General features: G+C 41.6%; 1 protein-coding gene across 4 annotated transcripts in view; it reads right to left on the bottom strand.

Annotated features, from left to right (window-relative positions):
* Positions 1-7,368, bottom strand: part of LOC135526043 (homeobox-containing protein 1-like) — a 35,396-nt gene extending 28,028 nt beyond the window's left edge. For all 4 annotated transcript variants that reach the window (XM_064954075.1, XM_064954077.1, XM_064954076.1 and 1 more), the window contains exon 1: positions 7,161-7,368. The gene's annotated coding sequence lies outside the window, so the exon portion shown is untranslated. The remainder of the gene's footprint in view (positions 1-7,160) is intronic.
* Positions 7,369-13,717: the final 6,349 nt, after the last annotated feature.

Genomic DNA, 13,717 nt, shown 5'->3' with positions numbered 1-13,717 from the left:
TTGAGCTAAATTATTTTTATTTGTCAAATGCAGTGGAGGCTGGTGGGAGGACCTATAGGAGGATGGGCTCATTGTCATGGCATAAATGGAATGGTATCTAACATATTTGAACCATGTTTGACTCAGTTTCATCAATTCCAGTCCAGTCATTACAATGAGCCACTCCTATAACTCCTCCCACCAGCCTCCACTGGTCAAATGGCAGCCAAGCATCATGATCATGTCACCAGAATAAAACCCTTGATATTTATTGAAAAGGTGCATCAAGTTCATCACCGGGTGCTTTCACCACCCTGTGAAGTTCATCCAGTGCAGGCTGCTGAGGGGAGGACGGCTCATAATAATGGCTGGAACGGAGCAAATGGAATGGCATCAAACACATGGTAACCATGCATTTGATCCCATTCCTCTCCTGCTATTTTCACGAGCCCGTTAAAAGTGCCACCAACCTCCTGTGAGTTCGTCATAACTTATTTCATCTGTATCCTAAAACTGCAAGCTTTCACTGAGTCGTAGCGGGAGACCACACAACATATTGCATGACTCCGAAGTTTACTTCTATATGATGGGTATTATACCAATATCTTTTTAGATTTATTCTTGCCTCCTATAAGACCCTATGAGTTGTGAACTGTACATGATACAGACAACATCTTGGTGTCATTACACTCCTTATAGTTTGCTTTAATATATGGAGTGTCTAGATTATGAAATAAAAATATTTCACATTCATTTGTTCAACATTGCAAAATATGAATCTCAAAACTACCCGTTTAGATTTTGATCATTTTTAGACATATTGTTTAAAGCAATATACTCTACAAGTACATCACATTTACAGAGTGGGTTCACTGCTACATGATAAATTAATCATTGTGCAGCAGTAATAATCAATTGTATGAGCACCGCCACCAGAGTGAATGGGAAAATGGATTCAAAGGGAACTCTTTCTGCTGGTGATTTGCTGAATGTGTAATCTTAATTAAAAGGAGGGCTTGGACTGGTTCATGACATTGTAATGTTAATTTCAATGTAGAAAATCATATTTTCAAACGTACCAGGGAGGCCACTCTGGATGTGATGTACTTGTAGAGTATATTGTTTTAAATAATATGTCTAAAAATTATTATTATTATTATTTATTTTTTTTAAGTGTCATTTTGGGTGATTCTGTCTTTAAGGGCGTGTTCGTAAATTCACTCTGTCGTGCCGGAGTGTGCTCAGAGTGCATTTGTGAGTGTCGTTAGATTGTCCGTTAGTAAATTCAGAGCGTTTCGCTCTCGGAGCGCACACTGGACGCTCTGGCCGAGGAGTAAGGTTGATCCGATCGTTCTGGGGAACACAGTCCAAGTCTCCAGTGGGTGATGAAGTCCCTTCCATCTATGTAATGTATTACGTTAAGGACAGGTGCAGTCAGGTGGAAGGAGGGGTGGAGTGCATGACACTCCATCCTGGATATGACAAGAGTCTGCCTCAACCCATGGGTCCAGCAGGCAGAGTTCAATAAGTACAGACAGATGTGAGATGTAGGAGGATGGCACTCTTCCCATACCACTCCAGGAGGCTGCTTTGCATTGGCCAGTAGCCTACAAAGGAATATGAGAAGAGTGCAATTGCTGAACTTCAGTAGATATTCTAAACAAAGTGTTTTGATATCTTTCAAGTGTAACAGTAACAACAAAAGATTTTAAAAAGTACTAGTATAATTTTAATGCTGAGTGCAAGATCTCTCCTAATTCACACAGCAGTAGCAACCTGTCTTTGGTCAGAGGATTCCAAAAGCATCTCTTCTGCCCATCTGTAAAAACAAAACAACAACAAAAAACGAGGAAGAGTTGATGAGTGGCACACATATTAAAAAGGGTGAGATTACTAAACACTTGTGATGTACCGTCTTATTAGTAATCCCCTTTTGTCCCTTCGGAGGTGTTTGCCAACACCTGATGGGCATGGCAGCGTAGAACATCTCCAGGCCCCTCGTCACAAATACTGGTCATGAAGGAGCCGACTTCGGCTTCTTCATGGCATTCAGAAAGTATTCAGACCCCTTCACTTTCTCCACATTGTTGTTACGTTATAGCCGTATTCTAAAATTGATTAATTAAAAAAATGTTTGTCATCAATCTACACACAATATCCCATAATGACAAAGCTAACAAGTTTTTAGAAAGCTTTGCAAATGGAAAAGAAAAAGTATTCAGACCCTTTGCTATGAGACTATGCATCCTTGTTTCCATTTATCAACCTTGAGATGTTTCTACAACTTGATTGGAGTACACCTGTAGTAAATTCAATTGATTGGACATGATTTGGAAAGGCACACACACCTGTCTATACAAGGTCCCACAGTTGAAAGTGGATGTCAGAGCACTTGGTGGAACCACCGAGACTCTTCCTAGAGCTGGCCGCCAAACTGAGCAATCGGGGGAGAAGCGCCTTGGTCAGGGAGATGACCAAGAACCCGTGGGTCACTCTGACAGAGCTCAAAAGTTCCTCTGTGGAGATGGGGGGCCTTCCAGAAGGACAGCCATCTCTGCAGCACTCCACCAATCAGACCTTTATGGTAGAGTGGCCAGACGGAAGCCACTGCTTAGTAAAAAGGAACACGACAGCCCGCTTGGAGTTTTCCAAAAGACACCTAAAGGACTCAGACCATGAGAAACAAGATTCTCTCGTCTGATGAAACCAAGATTGAACTCTTTGGCCTGAATGTCAAGCGTCACGTCTGGAGAAAACCAGGCACCATTCATCACCTGGCCAATACCATCATGGTGGCAGCATCATGCTGTGGGGATGTTTTTCAGGGACGGGGACTGGGAGACTAGTCAGGATTGAGGGAAAGATGAATGGAGCTAAGTACAGAGATCCTGAATTAAAACCTGCTCCAAAGCACTCATGACCTCAGACTGGGGGAGAAAGTTCACCTTCCAACAGGACAACGACCCTAAGCACACAGCCAAGACAACACGGGAGTGGCTTGGGACAAGTTTCTGAATGTGGCCCAGTCAGAGCCCGGACTTGAACCCTATCGAATATCTCTAGGGACCTGAAAATAGCTGTGCAGCGATGCTCCCCATCCAACCTGACAGAGCTTGAGAGGATCTGCAGAGAAGAATGGGAGAAACTCCCCAAATACAGGTGTGCAAGCTTGTTGCGTCATACCCAAGAAGACTCAAAGCTGTAATCGCTGCCAAATTTACTACAACAAAGTACTGAGTAAAAGGTCTGAATACTTATGTCAATGTGATCACTTTTTTTATACATTTGGAAAAATGTCTAAACCTGTTTTTTTGTGAGTAGATTGATGAGGGGGAAAAATATTTAATCAATTTTAGAATAAGCCTGTGATGTAACAAAATGTGGAAAGAGTGAAGGAGTCTGAATACTTTCCAAATGCAATGTATATTCAACCCAGCTCCTATATCACTGAGGGAGAGAGGGAAAGACATTCACCATACAGTCATGGAAGCCACCAGTAAATACACAATTCAACATAGCCAATCAGAGATCCTGATACACAGCTAAATCACAAGGGACACGTGCCAGCATGGAATTACTCACTCCGCCCAGGAGTAGTCCATTGGCACAGTGTGGAAGAGGACACCTCCTTACAACATAGATATACACACACAGCAATGATTACATTATCAATGGTGGTTAGGTGAATTCCAGGACAGATTGTGTTTTGACCATTGACCAAATCAAATGTGACCAACCTGATTCAAGTGTCCTCCATTACTCTGAAGTGGGACTGGTGTATAACAGCTCCTGATATGATAGGAGGGTTCCTAGATGCTGCTGAACAACAAATCCACCAGGTTTTAGGCTGTGAATGAAATAAAATATAACTCAAACATAGCGAGAAAAATAACTCTAGTTTGGACATAATTGATATGCCAATAGAGGGACTAACTACAGAATAGATTCAGCCCGGTGACGCTGAACGCCGTTACTATGCAACCAGCTGTGTACGTTGCTGAATGCTTCCTGATAACGTTTTGCTATTCACTGCCAGAGCCATAGTTGTATTTGTAGTAGATTAGTACCATAATTTATTTTTGCCTTAGAAAATAAACGACAAAACATATTATCAGTCATGTTTTGGGTTAGCAGACGAAGCTCCCAAATGCTAGCTAGCTACCTCATTTGCAAATCCGGGTAAATTATATCTTTGTCCGAGTTTAAATGAGTTGGCTATCTAGCTAACATTAGTTAGTGCTGAAACATTATTGACAGTAAGCTGGCTACATGTTATTATTAGCTAGAAAGCTAGTATCCAAGTGCCTGCCTTGTATCGACTTAAATTTGAGCAAATAATAAAATGTCAATGGGCTACAATTAGCTAGCTAAGGTCAGCTGTGCACATCGTCCTCTGAGATGCTACATCACATTACACGTTAAGCTTGATGCATTTAGCTAGCTACAGTATCATTCTCCTTTCATCTGTGGCATCATAGATAGCCTGGCAGGCTAGCATTATCAAATAATATTGTATAACCAAAAATAACTGCTAGCTAGTACCAGCTATAAACTTAGCTAAAGTACTCACCAACACCAGTGGTTTGACGGTTGACAGGCAGCGGAAGATACACTGTCGCAAGTAATCCATTCCTGGCCATATTGTTGAAATGCATTGGAAGTTTGCAACAACTTTATGGAAGCCCATTCTTACTCCTATTTGCGAGAAAAATGTGCTTACGTTGCACCCATATGCAGACTTGACAACGAATGTCCACATGGCATCTGGGAACATAGCACAAGGTGTTGTCTCTGGGCAATTGGCAGTTGTGTAAAGTCCTTAACTAAAACTACTGAAGTAGTTTGTTTGGGGTATGTGTACTTTACTAGTATATGTTGACAACTTTTACCACCCAACATTCTTAAAGAAAATTATGTACTTTTTACTCCATACATTTTCCCTGGCACCCAAGAGTACTCGTTACATTTGGAATACATAGCAGGACAGAAAAATGGTCCAATTCACACACTTATCAAGAGAACATTCCTGGTCATCCATATTGTGTCTGATCTGGCGGAGTCACTAAACACATGCTTCGTTTGTAAATGATGTCTGAGTGTTGGTGTGCCCCTGGCTATCTGGGAAAAAAAGAAAATGGTACCTCCCTGGTTTGCTTAATATAAGGAATTTGAAATTATTTATACTTTAACTTTTGATACTTAAGTATACCCAACACTCCAGTAAGTTGTAAAGAACTCACAAAACTCAATTTCGGATGATACTGACCAAAATTATCCTATTTACACTTTGTAGTCAATTTTGGCACCAGAATGAATGATTGACTCATTGATGCCACATAGGGCATTTCAAACCAGACATATTGCTTCTAAGAGACCGTTTAAATGTTGAATAAATTAATGTGTAAATGTTTCATAATCTAGATGTTCTCCACACGTTAGAAGACACTAAGTATAATGACACCAAGATATTGTCCAACCATGATTGTGTTCTGACCCCAGTGTAACTCAATGTAAACAAGGGTAACGTTTAGGCTTACGCTGACATTTTGATAACCATGTAAATCTCTTGGACAAGATGACTTATCAATAGTCGGCTCTACTTACATTCAGATTTTAAAATGCTAATAAGCATCAAAGTAGACATGCAAAACTACAAATCCCTGCAAGCTCCAGCACATCACGCTAGCTGACACCTTTGCTAACAGGTATTGTGTCAATTTAAAACTTTCACAGGACAGATCACAGAATTGGAAATTTAAAGAAGTGTAGCCAATTTATTTCTTACTACATTTAGCTAACATTAGATAGCTAATTCAGAGATTCTTACCTTTGCCTCGATTCAGCAGTCTTGTCCATGTCATCATGACATTTGTAGTCCTTTATGATAGCCATATTAGCAGCTCATTTGCAATGCATTATTGGGGGGTAAATAAAGGCAAATATATTTATAAAAAATCACTTTGTCCTAGAGAGCTTTACACAGTTATCAAAACATCACGCCAGGGTAAGCCACGAAACACAGCTCTTATTTTAAATATTTCTAAAATGCCCTATGAGGAAAAATGAATGGCGGGAAAACAATTGGAACCATTTCCCTGTTGACCGCTAAGTTTATGGGTATGATGACCCATACTGTGGTGCTCTATAGCCGCATTCAAAACAACTGGAAACTCAGTGATCAGGTCCTAGCTCTAGAAAGAGGTCCCAGTTCCTGAGTTGGAATTCCAAGTTGGATGACTTAATATACATTTTTCCCAGTCGGAGCTTCTTTTTTTTCTTCTTTTTTTAATAAAGTGTTCCCAGTTGTTTTAAAACCAATTAAATCGGAAGTGTGAGATTTCCAAATTGTTTTGAATGCGGCATATTTCGGAGTTGTTTTGAACCCGGCATAATTTTGTGACGTGGTGACTCAAATTACGTCACCCCCATAACATTCACATTGGAATCAAAACAGTGCAACGCCAATGCATCATACGGTGCCGCGGGCGTACCATTTAAAATAAAATAATCCAAACCCAGTCCAGACAACTGTGCAAAAACTATCTGCCTGTGTGTATAACCTGCAGCTAACAGCAAGCAAACGCCTCAGGGTTCCGAATGTTTGCAAAGTGTGTGGTGACAGGAGAGGTTGTGTTCAATCACTGTCCAGCTCTAGATTTTAGGCGAACGTTACTTAGCTCATCATTTGCAAGTAACTCTGCATGATCTAATAATTTGAGTATGGCATTGGCTGCGTTGTTACTTAATGATAATGATCTAGTTACAGTATAGGCAGGAAATAGATACATGGCAGGGAAAAGGCACCCACAAACGTAGTGTTGCTATCTAGTGATCTAAACAGTTGAGTGTGGTAGCAATGGTTGTTCAATGACAATAGCTACAGTACTGGGTATCTAGCTAGCTAGTTAGCGTGACAAATATATAAGCTATCGTTATAGTTATGACATGACATCTGGCTTGTTATCTACCAATCTTTACAACCTGTATAGACCAAGCAGACTTTTCCAACGACTTCATAAAACACTGATCTGGCATTAGCTATAAATCCTTTAAGTGACCAGCTATAGCTCAGCTAGCTAATAAAGTTAGCTTGCTGACGAGCATTGGGACCAGTGCCAAGGAGTGCGGGCGAGTCTGCAGAAATGCAAGCTATGCTAACTACTTAGCATTACAAGTCTTACCTTGATCTTTGTATCTATGTCCCCCGTCCTCCACAGCATTTAATAAACCGGTGTTTGGTTGGTCCTCGTGACAAGTCCTCTTCTATATCCCCGACACGGAACATGCACCAGCCGGTTTTCACAATGCCATCCGTTCTCCTCTAGCTTGCTAATTTGATTTCATTTCGTGGCGAGACTGATTCGCCTTTGTCTGACTGACAGTGGCCATATTGACATTAATAGCGAGCGCACTGAGGTTCTCTGGGATTCGTAGTTTTGGAAATTCCTATTGCAGGAACGTCTCAGAAACATACGATCTTGAATGCACCCTTGATAAACTCTTTCTTTGGATTTGACCGCCGCCTGGCGGATTTGTTGTCTAATAATCCAATCATTTTTTTTTTCAGTAATAGAGATGTTGTTTTCCACAAAGTTCTAAAAGTTATCCACTTCAGTTTTTTTCACAGACCCAAATTAGACCACAATCACCTGCTTTTGGACATGAATAATGTTTTCTCATCTCAGGTGTGTGTGTGGATGTGTTTACCTATACTTGTGGGGTCCAGAAGTCCCCACAAGGTCAAATGCTATTTCTTGGGGGTTTAGGGTTAGGGTTAGAATTAGTTTTAGGGTTAACGTTAGGTTTTTGGGTTAAGGTTAGGGAGAATGGGATTTTGAATGTGACTGAATTGTGTGCCCCCACTTGGTTAGTTATACAAGACTGTGTGTGTGTGGTTCTGGTCCTGGTCTGAAAGAGAGAGACCCCATGGTAGCAGCCACGGTAGCTGAGCGGAGCCTGTTTAATGTATGGTTTGGCCGTGGTTATGTCAAACTGGGTAAGGGAGAGTGCAGGCAGTCAAATGCACAATGGAGGGTAAGCCACCACTCATCTTTTCAACCCTGACAGTGAACAGTAAGCTCTATTTTAGGGCAATTCCACCACTTTTAAAACTCATTTTCATTATCTCCAGCACAATACCAGGGCCTACATATGTGGAAAAGGCACATTTCTGTATTTTGTAGAAAAATATTAAAGGTTATTGTTTATTTTATATATATATATATATATATATATATATATATATATATATACGCACACACTAACGTTCAAAAGTTTGGGGTCACTTTGAAATGTCCTTGTTTTCTATAAAAACATACAAAAATTAGTTGCAAAATTAATAGGAAATATAGTGAAGACATTGACAAAGCTATAATGATTTTTAATTGAACTAATAATTGTCTTTCAAACTTTGCTTTCATCAAAGAATCCTCCATTTGCAGCTATTACATCCATGCAGACCTTTGGCATTCTCGTTGTCTATTTGTTGAGGTAATCTGAATAGATTTCATGCTTCCTGAAGCACCTCCCACAAGTTGGATTGGCTTGATGGGCACTTCTTACGATACGATGAAGCTGCTCCCACAACAGCTCAATAGTGTTGAGATCCGGTGACTGTGCTGGCCACTCCATTATAGACAGAATACCAGCTAATTGCTTCTTCCCTAATTAGTTATTGCATTTTTTAATAAATGTTTTATTTTCAATCTTTATTTAACCAGGTAGGCCAGTTGAGAACAAGTTCTCATTTACAACTGTGACCTGGCCAAGATAAAGCAAAGCAGTGCGACACAAACAACAGAGTGAGACATGGAATAAACAAACATACAGTCAATAACACAATAGAAAAAGTATCTATACAGTGTGTGCAAATGGCGTGAGGTGGTAAGGCAATAAATAGGCCATAGTAGCGAAGTAATTACAATTTAGCAAATTAACACTGGATTGATAGATGTGCAGATGATGATGTACAAGTAGAAATACTGGTGTGCAAAAGAGCAAAAAAGTAAATAAAAACAATATGGGGATGAGGTAGGTAGATTGGATGGGCTATTTACAGATGTGCTGTGTACAGCTGCAGCGATCGGTAAGCTGCTCTGATAGCTGATGCTTAAAGTTAGTGAGGGAGATATAAGTCTCCAACATCAGCGATTTTTGCAATTCTTTCCAGTCATTGGCAGCAGAGAACTGTGAGGAAAGGCGGCAAAAATAGGTGTTGGCTTTGGGGATGACCAGTGAGATATGCTGGAGCGCCAGCAGGTATATGACCAATGAGCTGAGATAAGGTGGAGCTTTACCTAGCAAAGACTTATAGATTACCTGGAGCCAGTGGGTCTGGCAACGAATATGTAGCAAGGACCCAGCTGAGGAGAGCATACAGGTCACAGTGGTGGGTGGTATATGGGGCTTTGGTGACAAAACGGATGGCACTGTGATAGACTGCATCCAGTTTGTAGAGTGTTGGAGGCTATTTTGTAAATGACATTGCCAAAGTCAAGGATCGGAAGGATAGTCAGTTTTACAAGGGTATGTTTGGCAGCGTGAGTGAAGGAGGCTTTGTTGCGAAATAGGAAGCCAATTCTAGATTTAATTTTGGATTGGAGATGTTTAATATGAGTCTGGAAGGAGAGGTTACAGTCTAGCCAGACACCTAGGTATTTGTAGTTGTCCACATATTCTAAGTCAGAACCGACCTGAGTAGTGATGCTAGTCGGGCGGGCGGGTGCTGTTGAAAAGCATGCATTTAGTTTTACTAGTGTTTAAGAGCAGTTGGAGGCCATGGAAGGAGTGTTGTGTGGCATTGAAGCTTGTTGGGAGTTTTATTAAAACCTCTTAGAGATCGGGCTACTTTTTTCAACATTCTGTTAAAAATCGCGCAACATTTCAACGTCCTGCTACTCATGCCAGGAATATAGTATATGCATATGATTAGTATGTGTGCATAGAAAACACTCTGAAGTTTCTAGAACTGGTTCAATGATGTCTGTGACTATAACAGAACGAGTTCCGTGGTCAAAATCGGCAGAAAACCTGGTCACTAAATCGACGAAGAAAAAATCAATCCGCCAGCCTATGATTTGTCTATTGGAAGGAAAAATAATTAAGGGTGAGATTACAGTTCCTACAGCTTCCACACGATGTCGCTAGTGTTGTGATTTCGATTCAGCTAAATCCTTGGTCATCTGAGTAATAGCCACATCCGGTTGTCAAGTCCACAGCTGTAAACAATGGAACCGGAAAAGTTAGCTATGTTTCCCAAACTCGTGCTTATTGAATACAGATCGCTCCGTGATCAATTTGATCGTTTATTAACATTTAGTAATACCTAAAGTTGGATTACAGAAGTAGTTTGAAGTCTTTTGTCAAAGTTTATAGGCAACTTTTTTAATTAAAAAAAATAACGTCGCGTTTAAAAAATGTGTTTTTACTGGATCTGACGGTGTTCATAAATCGACATTTTGGGTACACAAGGACCGATTTAATCGAAAAAAAGACCCAATTGTGATGTTTATGGGACATATAGGAGTGCCAACAAAGAATCTCGTCAAAGGTAATGAATGTTTTATATTTTATTTCTGCGTTTTGTGTAGCGCCGGCTAGGCTAATTCCTTTGTTTACGTCCCTTCTGGTATTTCGGCATGTTGCCTGCTATCAGATAATAGCTACTCATGCTTTCGCCGAAAAGCATTTTACAAATCTGACTCGTTGGCTTGATTCACAACGAGTGTAGCTTGAATTGACTACCCTGCATGTGAATTTTAATGAATGTTTGAGTTTTAACGAGTGCTATTAGCATTTGGCGTAGCGCATTTGCATTTATTGTTGGCAGGGGGTGCGGTTGCGTCCCGGGTGGGCCAGACAGGTTAACACAGTGTCCAAAGAAGGGTCAGATGTATACAGAATGGTGTCATCTGCGTAGAGGTGGATCAGGGAATCATCAGCAGCAAGAGCGACAATGTTGATATATACAGAGAAAAGAGTTGGCCCGAGAATTGAACCCTGTGGTACCCCCATAGAGACTGCCAGAGGACTGGACAATAGGCCCTCCGATTTGACACACTGAACAGTGATGTAGTTGGTGAACCAGGCGAGGCAGTCATTTGAGAAACCAAGGCTGGTGAGTCTGCCGATAAGAATACGGTGATTGACAGAGTCGAAAGCCTTGGCCAGACAGTACTGTCTTTTATCGATGGCAGTTATGATATTTAGTGCCTTGAGTGTGGCTGTTGTGCACCCGTGACCAGCTCGGAAACCGGATTGTACAGCAGAGAAGGTATGGTGGGATTCTAAATGGTCAGTTATCTGTTTGGCTTTAGAAGACTTTAGAAAGGCAAGGCAGGATGGATATAGGTCTGTAACAGTTTGTGTCTAGAGTGTCACCCCCTTTGAAGAGGGGGATGACTGCGGCAGCTTTCCAATCTTTAGGGATCTCAGACGATATGAAAGGGAGGTTGAGCAGACTGGTAATAGAGGTTGCATCAAATTTCTAATTTTAGAAAGAGAAGGTCCAGATTGTCTAGCCCAGCTGATTTGTACAGGTCCAGGTTTTGCAACTCTTTCAGAACACCTGCTATCTGGATTTGGGTGAAGGAGAAGCTGGGGAGGCTTGGGCAAGTAGCTGCGGGGGATGCAGAGCTGTTGGCCAGGGTTGGGGTAGCAAGGAGGAATGCTTGGCCAGCCGTAGAGAAATGCTTGTTGAAATTCTCGATTATCATGGATTTATCGGTGGTGACAGTTTCCTATCCTCAGTGCAGTGGGCAGCTGGGAGGAGGTGCTCATATTCTCCATGGATTTTACAGTGTCCCAAAACTTTTTGGAGTTGGAGCTACAGGACGCAAATTTATGTTAGAAAAAGATAGCCTTTGCTTTCCTAACTGACTGTGTGTATTGGTTCCTGACTTTCCTGAAAAGTTCAATTTTGCTGGGACTATTCGATGCTAGTGCAGTCTGCCACAGGATGTTTTTGTGCTGGTCGAGGGCAGTCAGGTCTGGCGTGAACCAAGGGCTATCTGTTCTTAGTTCTACATTTCTTAAAAGGGGCATGCTTATTTAAGATGGTGAGGAAATTACTTTTAAAGAATGACCAGGCATCCTCTACTGATGGGATGAGGTCAATATCCTTCCAGGATACCCGGGCCAGGTCGATTAGAAAGGACTGCTCGCAGAAGTGTTTTAGGGAGCGTTTGACAGTGATGAGGGGTGGTCGTTTGACCACGGACCATAGCGGATGCAGGCAATGAGGCAGTGATCGCTAAGATCCTGAAAACAGCAAAGGTGTATTTGGAGGGCACGTTTGTCAGGATAATATCTATGAGGGTGCCCGTGTTTACAGATTTGGGGTTGTACCTGGTGGGTTCCTTGATAATTTGTGTGAGATTGAGGGCATCTAGCTTAGATTTTAGGACTGTCGGGTGTTAAGTATATCCCAGTTTAGCTCACCTAACAGAACAAACTCTGAAGATAGATAAGGGGCAATCAATTCACATATGGTGTCCAGGGCATCGCTGGGAGCTGAGGGGGGTCTAGAAGAGGCGGCAACAGTCAGAGACTTATTTCTGGAGAGGTACATTTTTAAAATTAGAAGCTCAAACTGTTTGGGCATAGACCTGGAAAGTATGACATAACTTTGCAGGCTATCTCTGCAGTAGATTGCAACTCCTCCCCCATTGGCAGTTATATCTTGATGGAAAATGTTGTAGTTGGGGATGGAAATCTCAGAATTTTTGGTGGCCTTCCTAAACCAGGATTCAGACATGGCTTCGATGATCAGGAGTAATGGTCCAGGGCTTACGGCAGGAGTCCGGTGTTGTAGTGGAGAAAAACAGTTCGATATGCTCAGGTTTGTAAACGCCCTGTGCAGACTGGCAGGCTGGCAGGTATTATCCAGGCTAAAAGCGGCTGGTGTTTGTGCTAAAGGTAAAGGCCGCTAGCAGTGGCTAACTTTGACTAAATAGCTAGTAGCTAATTAGCAGTTTAGCTTCTGAAGGCTAGCTTCTGATGGAGGTTCTGGCTATAAGGTCTAAAAATAGCAGATCCGTATCACATTGGGTGAGGCGGGTTGCCGGAAGGTATATTTAATTTAAAAATGAAAAAATAGATTGAAATATATACAAAAAATTACAAAAAATACTAAATGTACACGGGAGAACGACAAACAACATCTGCACTGCTACGCCATCTTGGAACATTCTTAGTTTGGAGCTGTGCTTTGGGTCATTGTCCTGTTGTAGGAGAAATGGGCTCCAATGGGCTCCAATTAAACGCCTTCCTTCTTCAAGATTCCTTTTACCCTGTACAAATCTCCCACTTTACCAGCACCAAAGCACCCCCAGACCATCACATTGTCTCCACCATGCTTGACAGATGGTGTCAAACACTCCTCCAGCGTCTTTTCATTTTTTCTGCGTCTCACGATTGTTCTTCTTTGTGATCCGAACTCCTCAAACTTAGATTAGTCTGTCCATAACACTTTTTTCCAATCTTCCTCGTCCAGTGTCTGTGTTCTTTTTCCCATCTTAGTCTTTTCTTTTTATTGGCTAGTCTGAGATATGGCTTTTTCTTTGCAACTCTGCCTAGAAGGCCAGCATCCCGGAGTCGCCTCTTCACTGTTGACGTTTAGACTGGTGTTTTGCGGATTGAGGACTTGTGAAGCATCTGTTTCTCAGACTAGACTCTCTAATGTACTTGTCCTCTTGCTCAGTTGTGCACAGGATCCTCCCACTCCTCTTCCTATTCTGGT

This window comes from Oncorhynchus masou, chromosome 32, assembly GCF_036934945.1.
Source record: "Oncorhynchus masou masou isolate Uvic2021 chromosome 32, UVic_Omas_1.1, whole genome shotgun sequence".
NCBI lineage: Eukaryota > Metazoa > Chordata > Actinopteri > Salmoniformes > Salmonidae > Oncorhynchus > Oncorhynchus masou.
The sequence above is the reverse complement of the archived record's forward strand: the minus strand, read 5'-3'. Positions and strand labels throughout refer to the sequence as shown.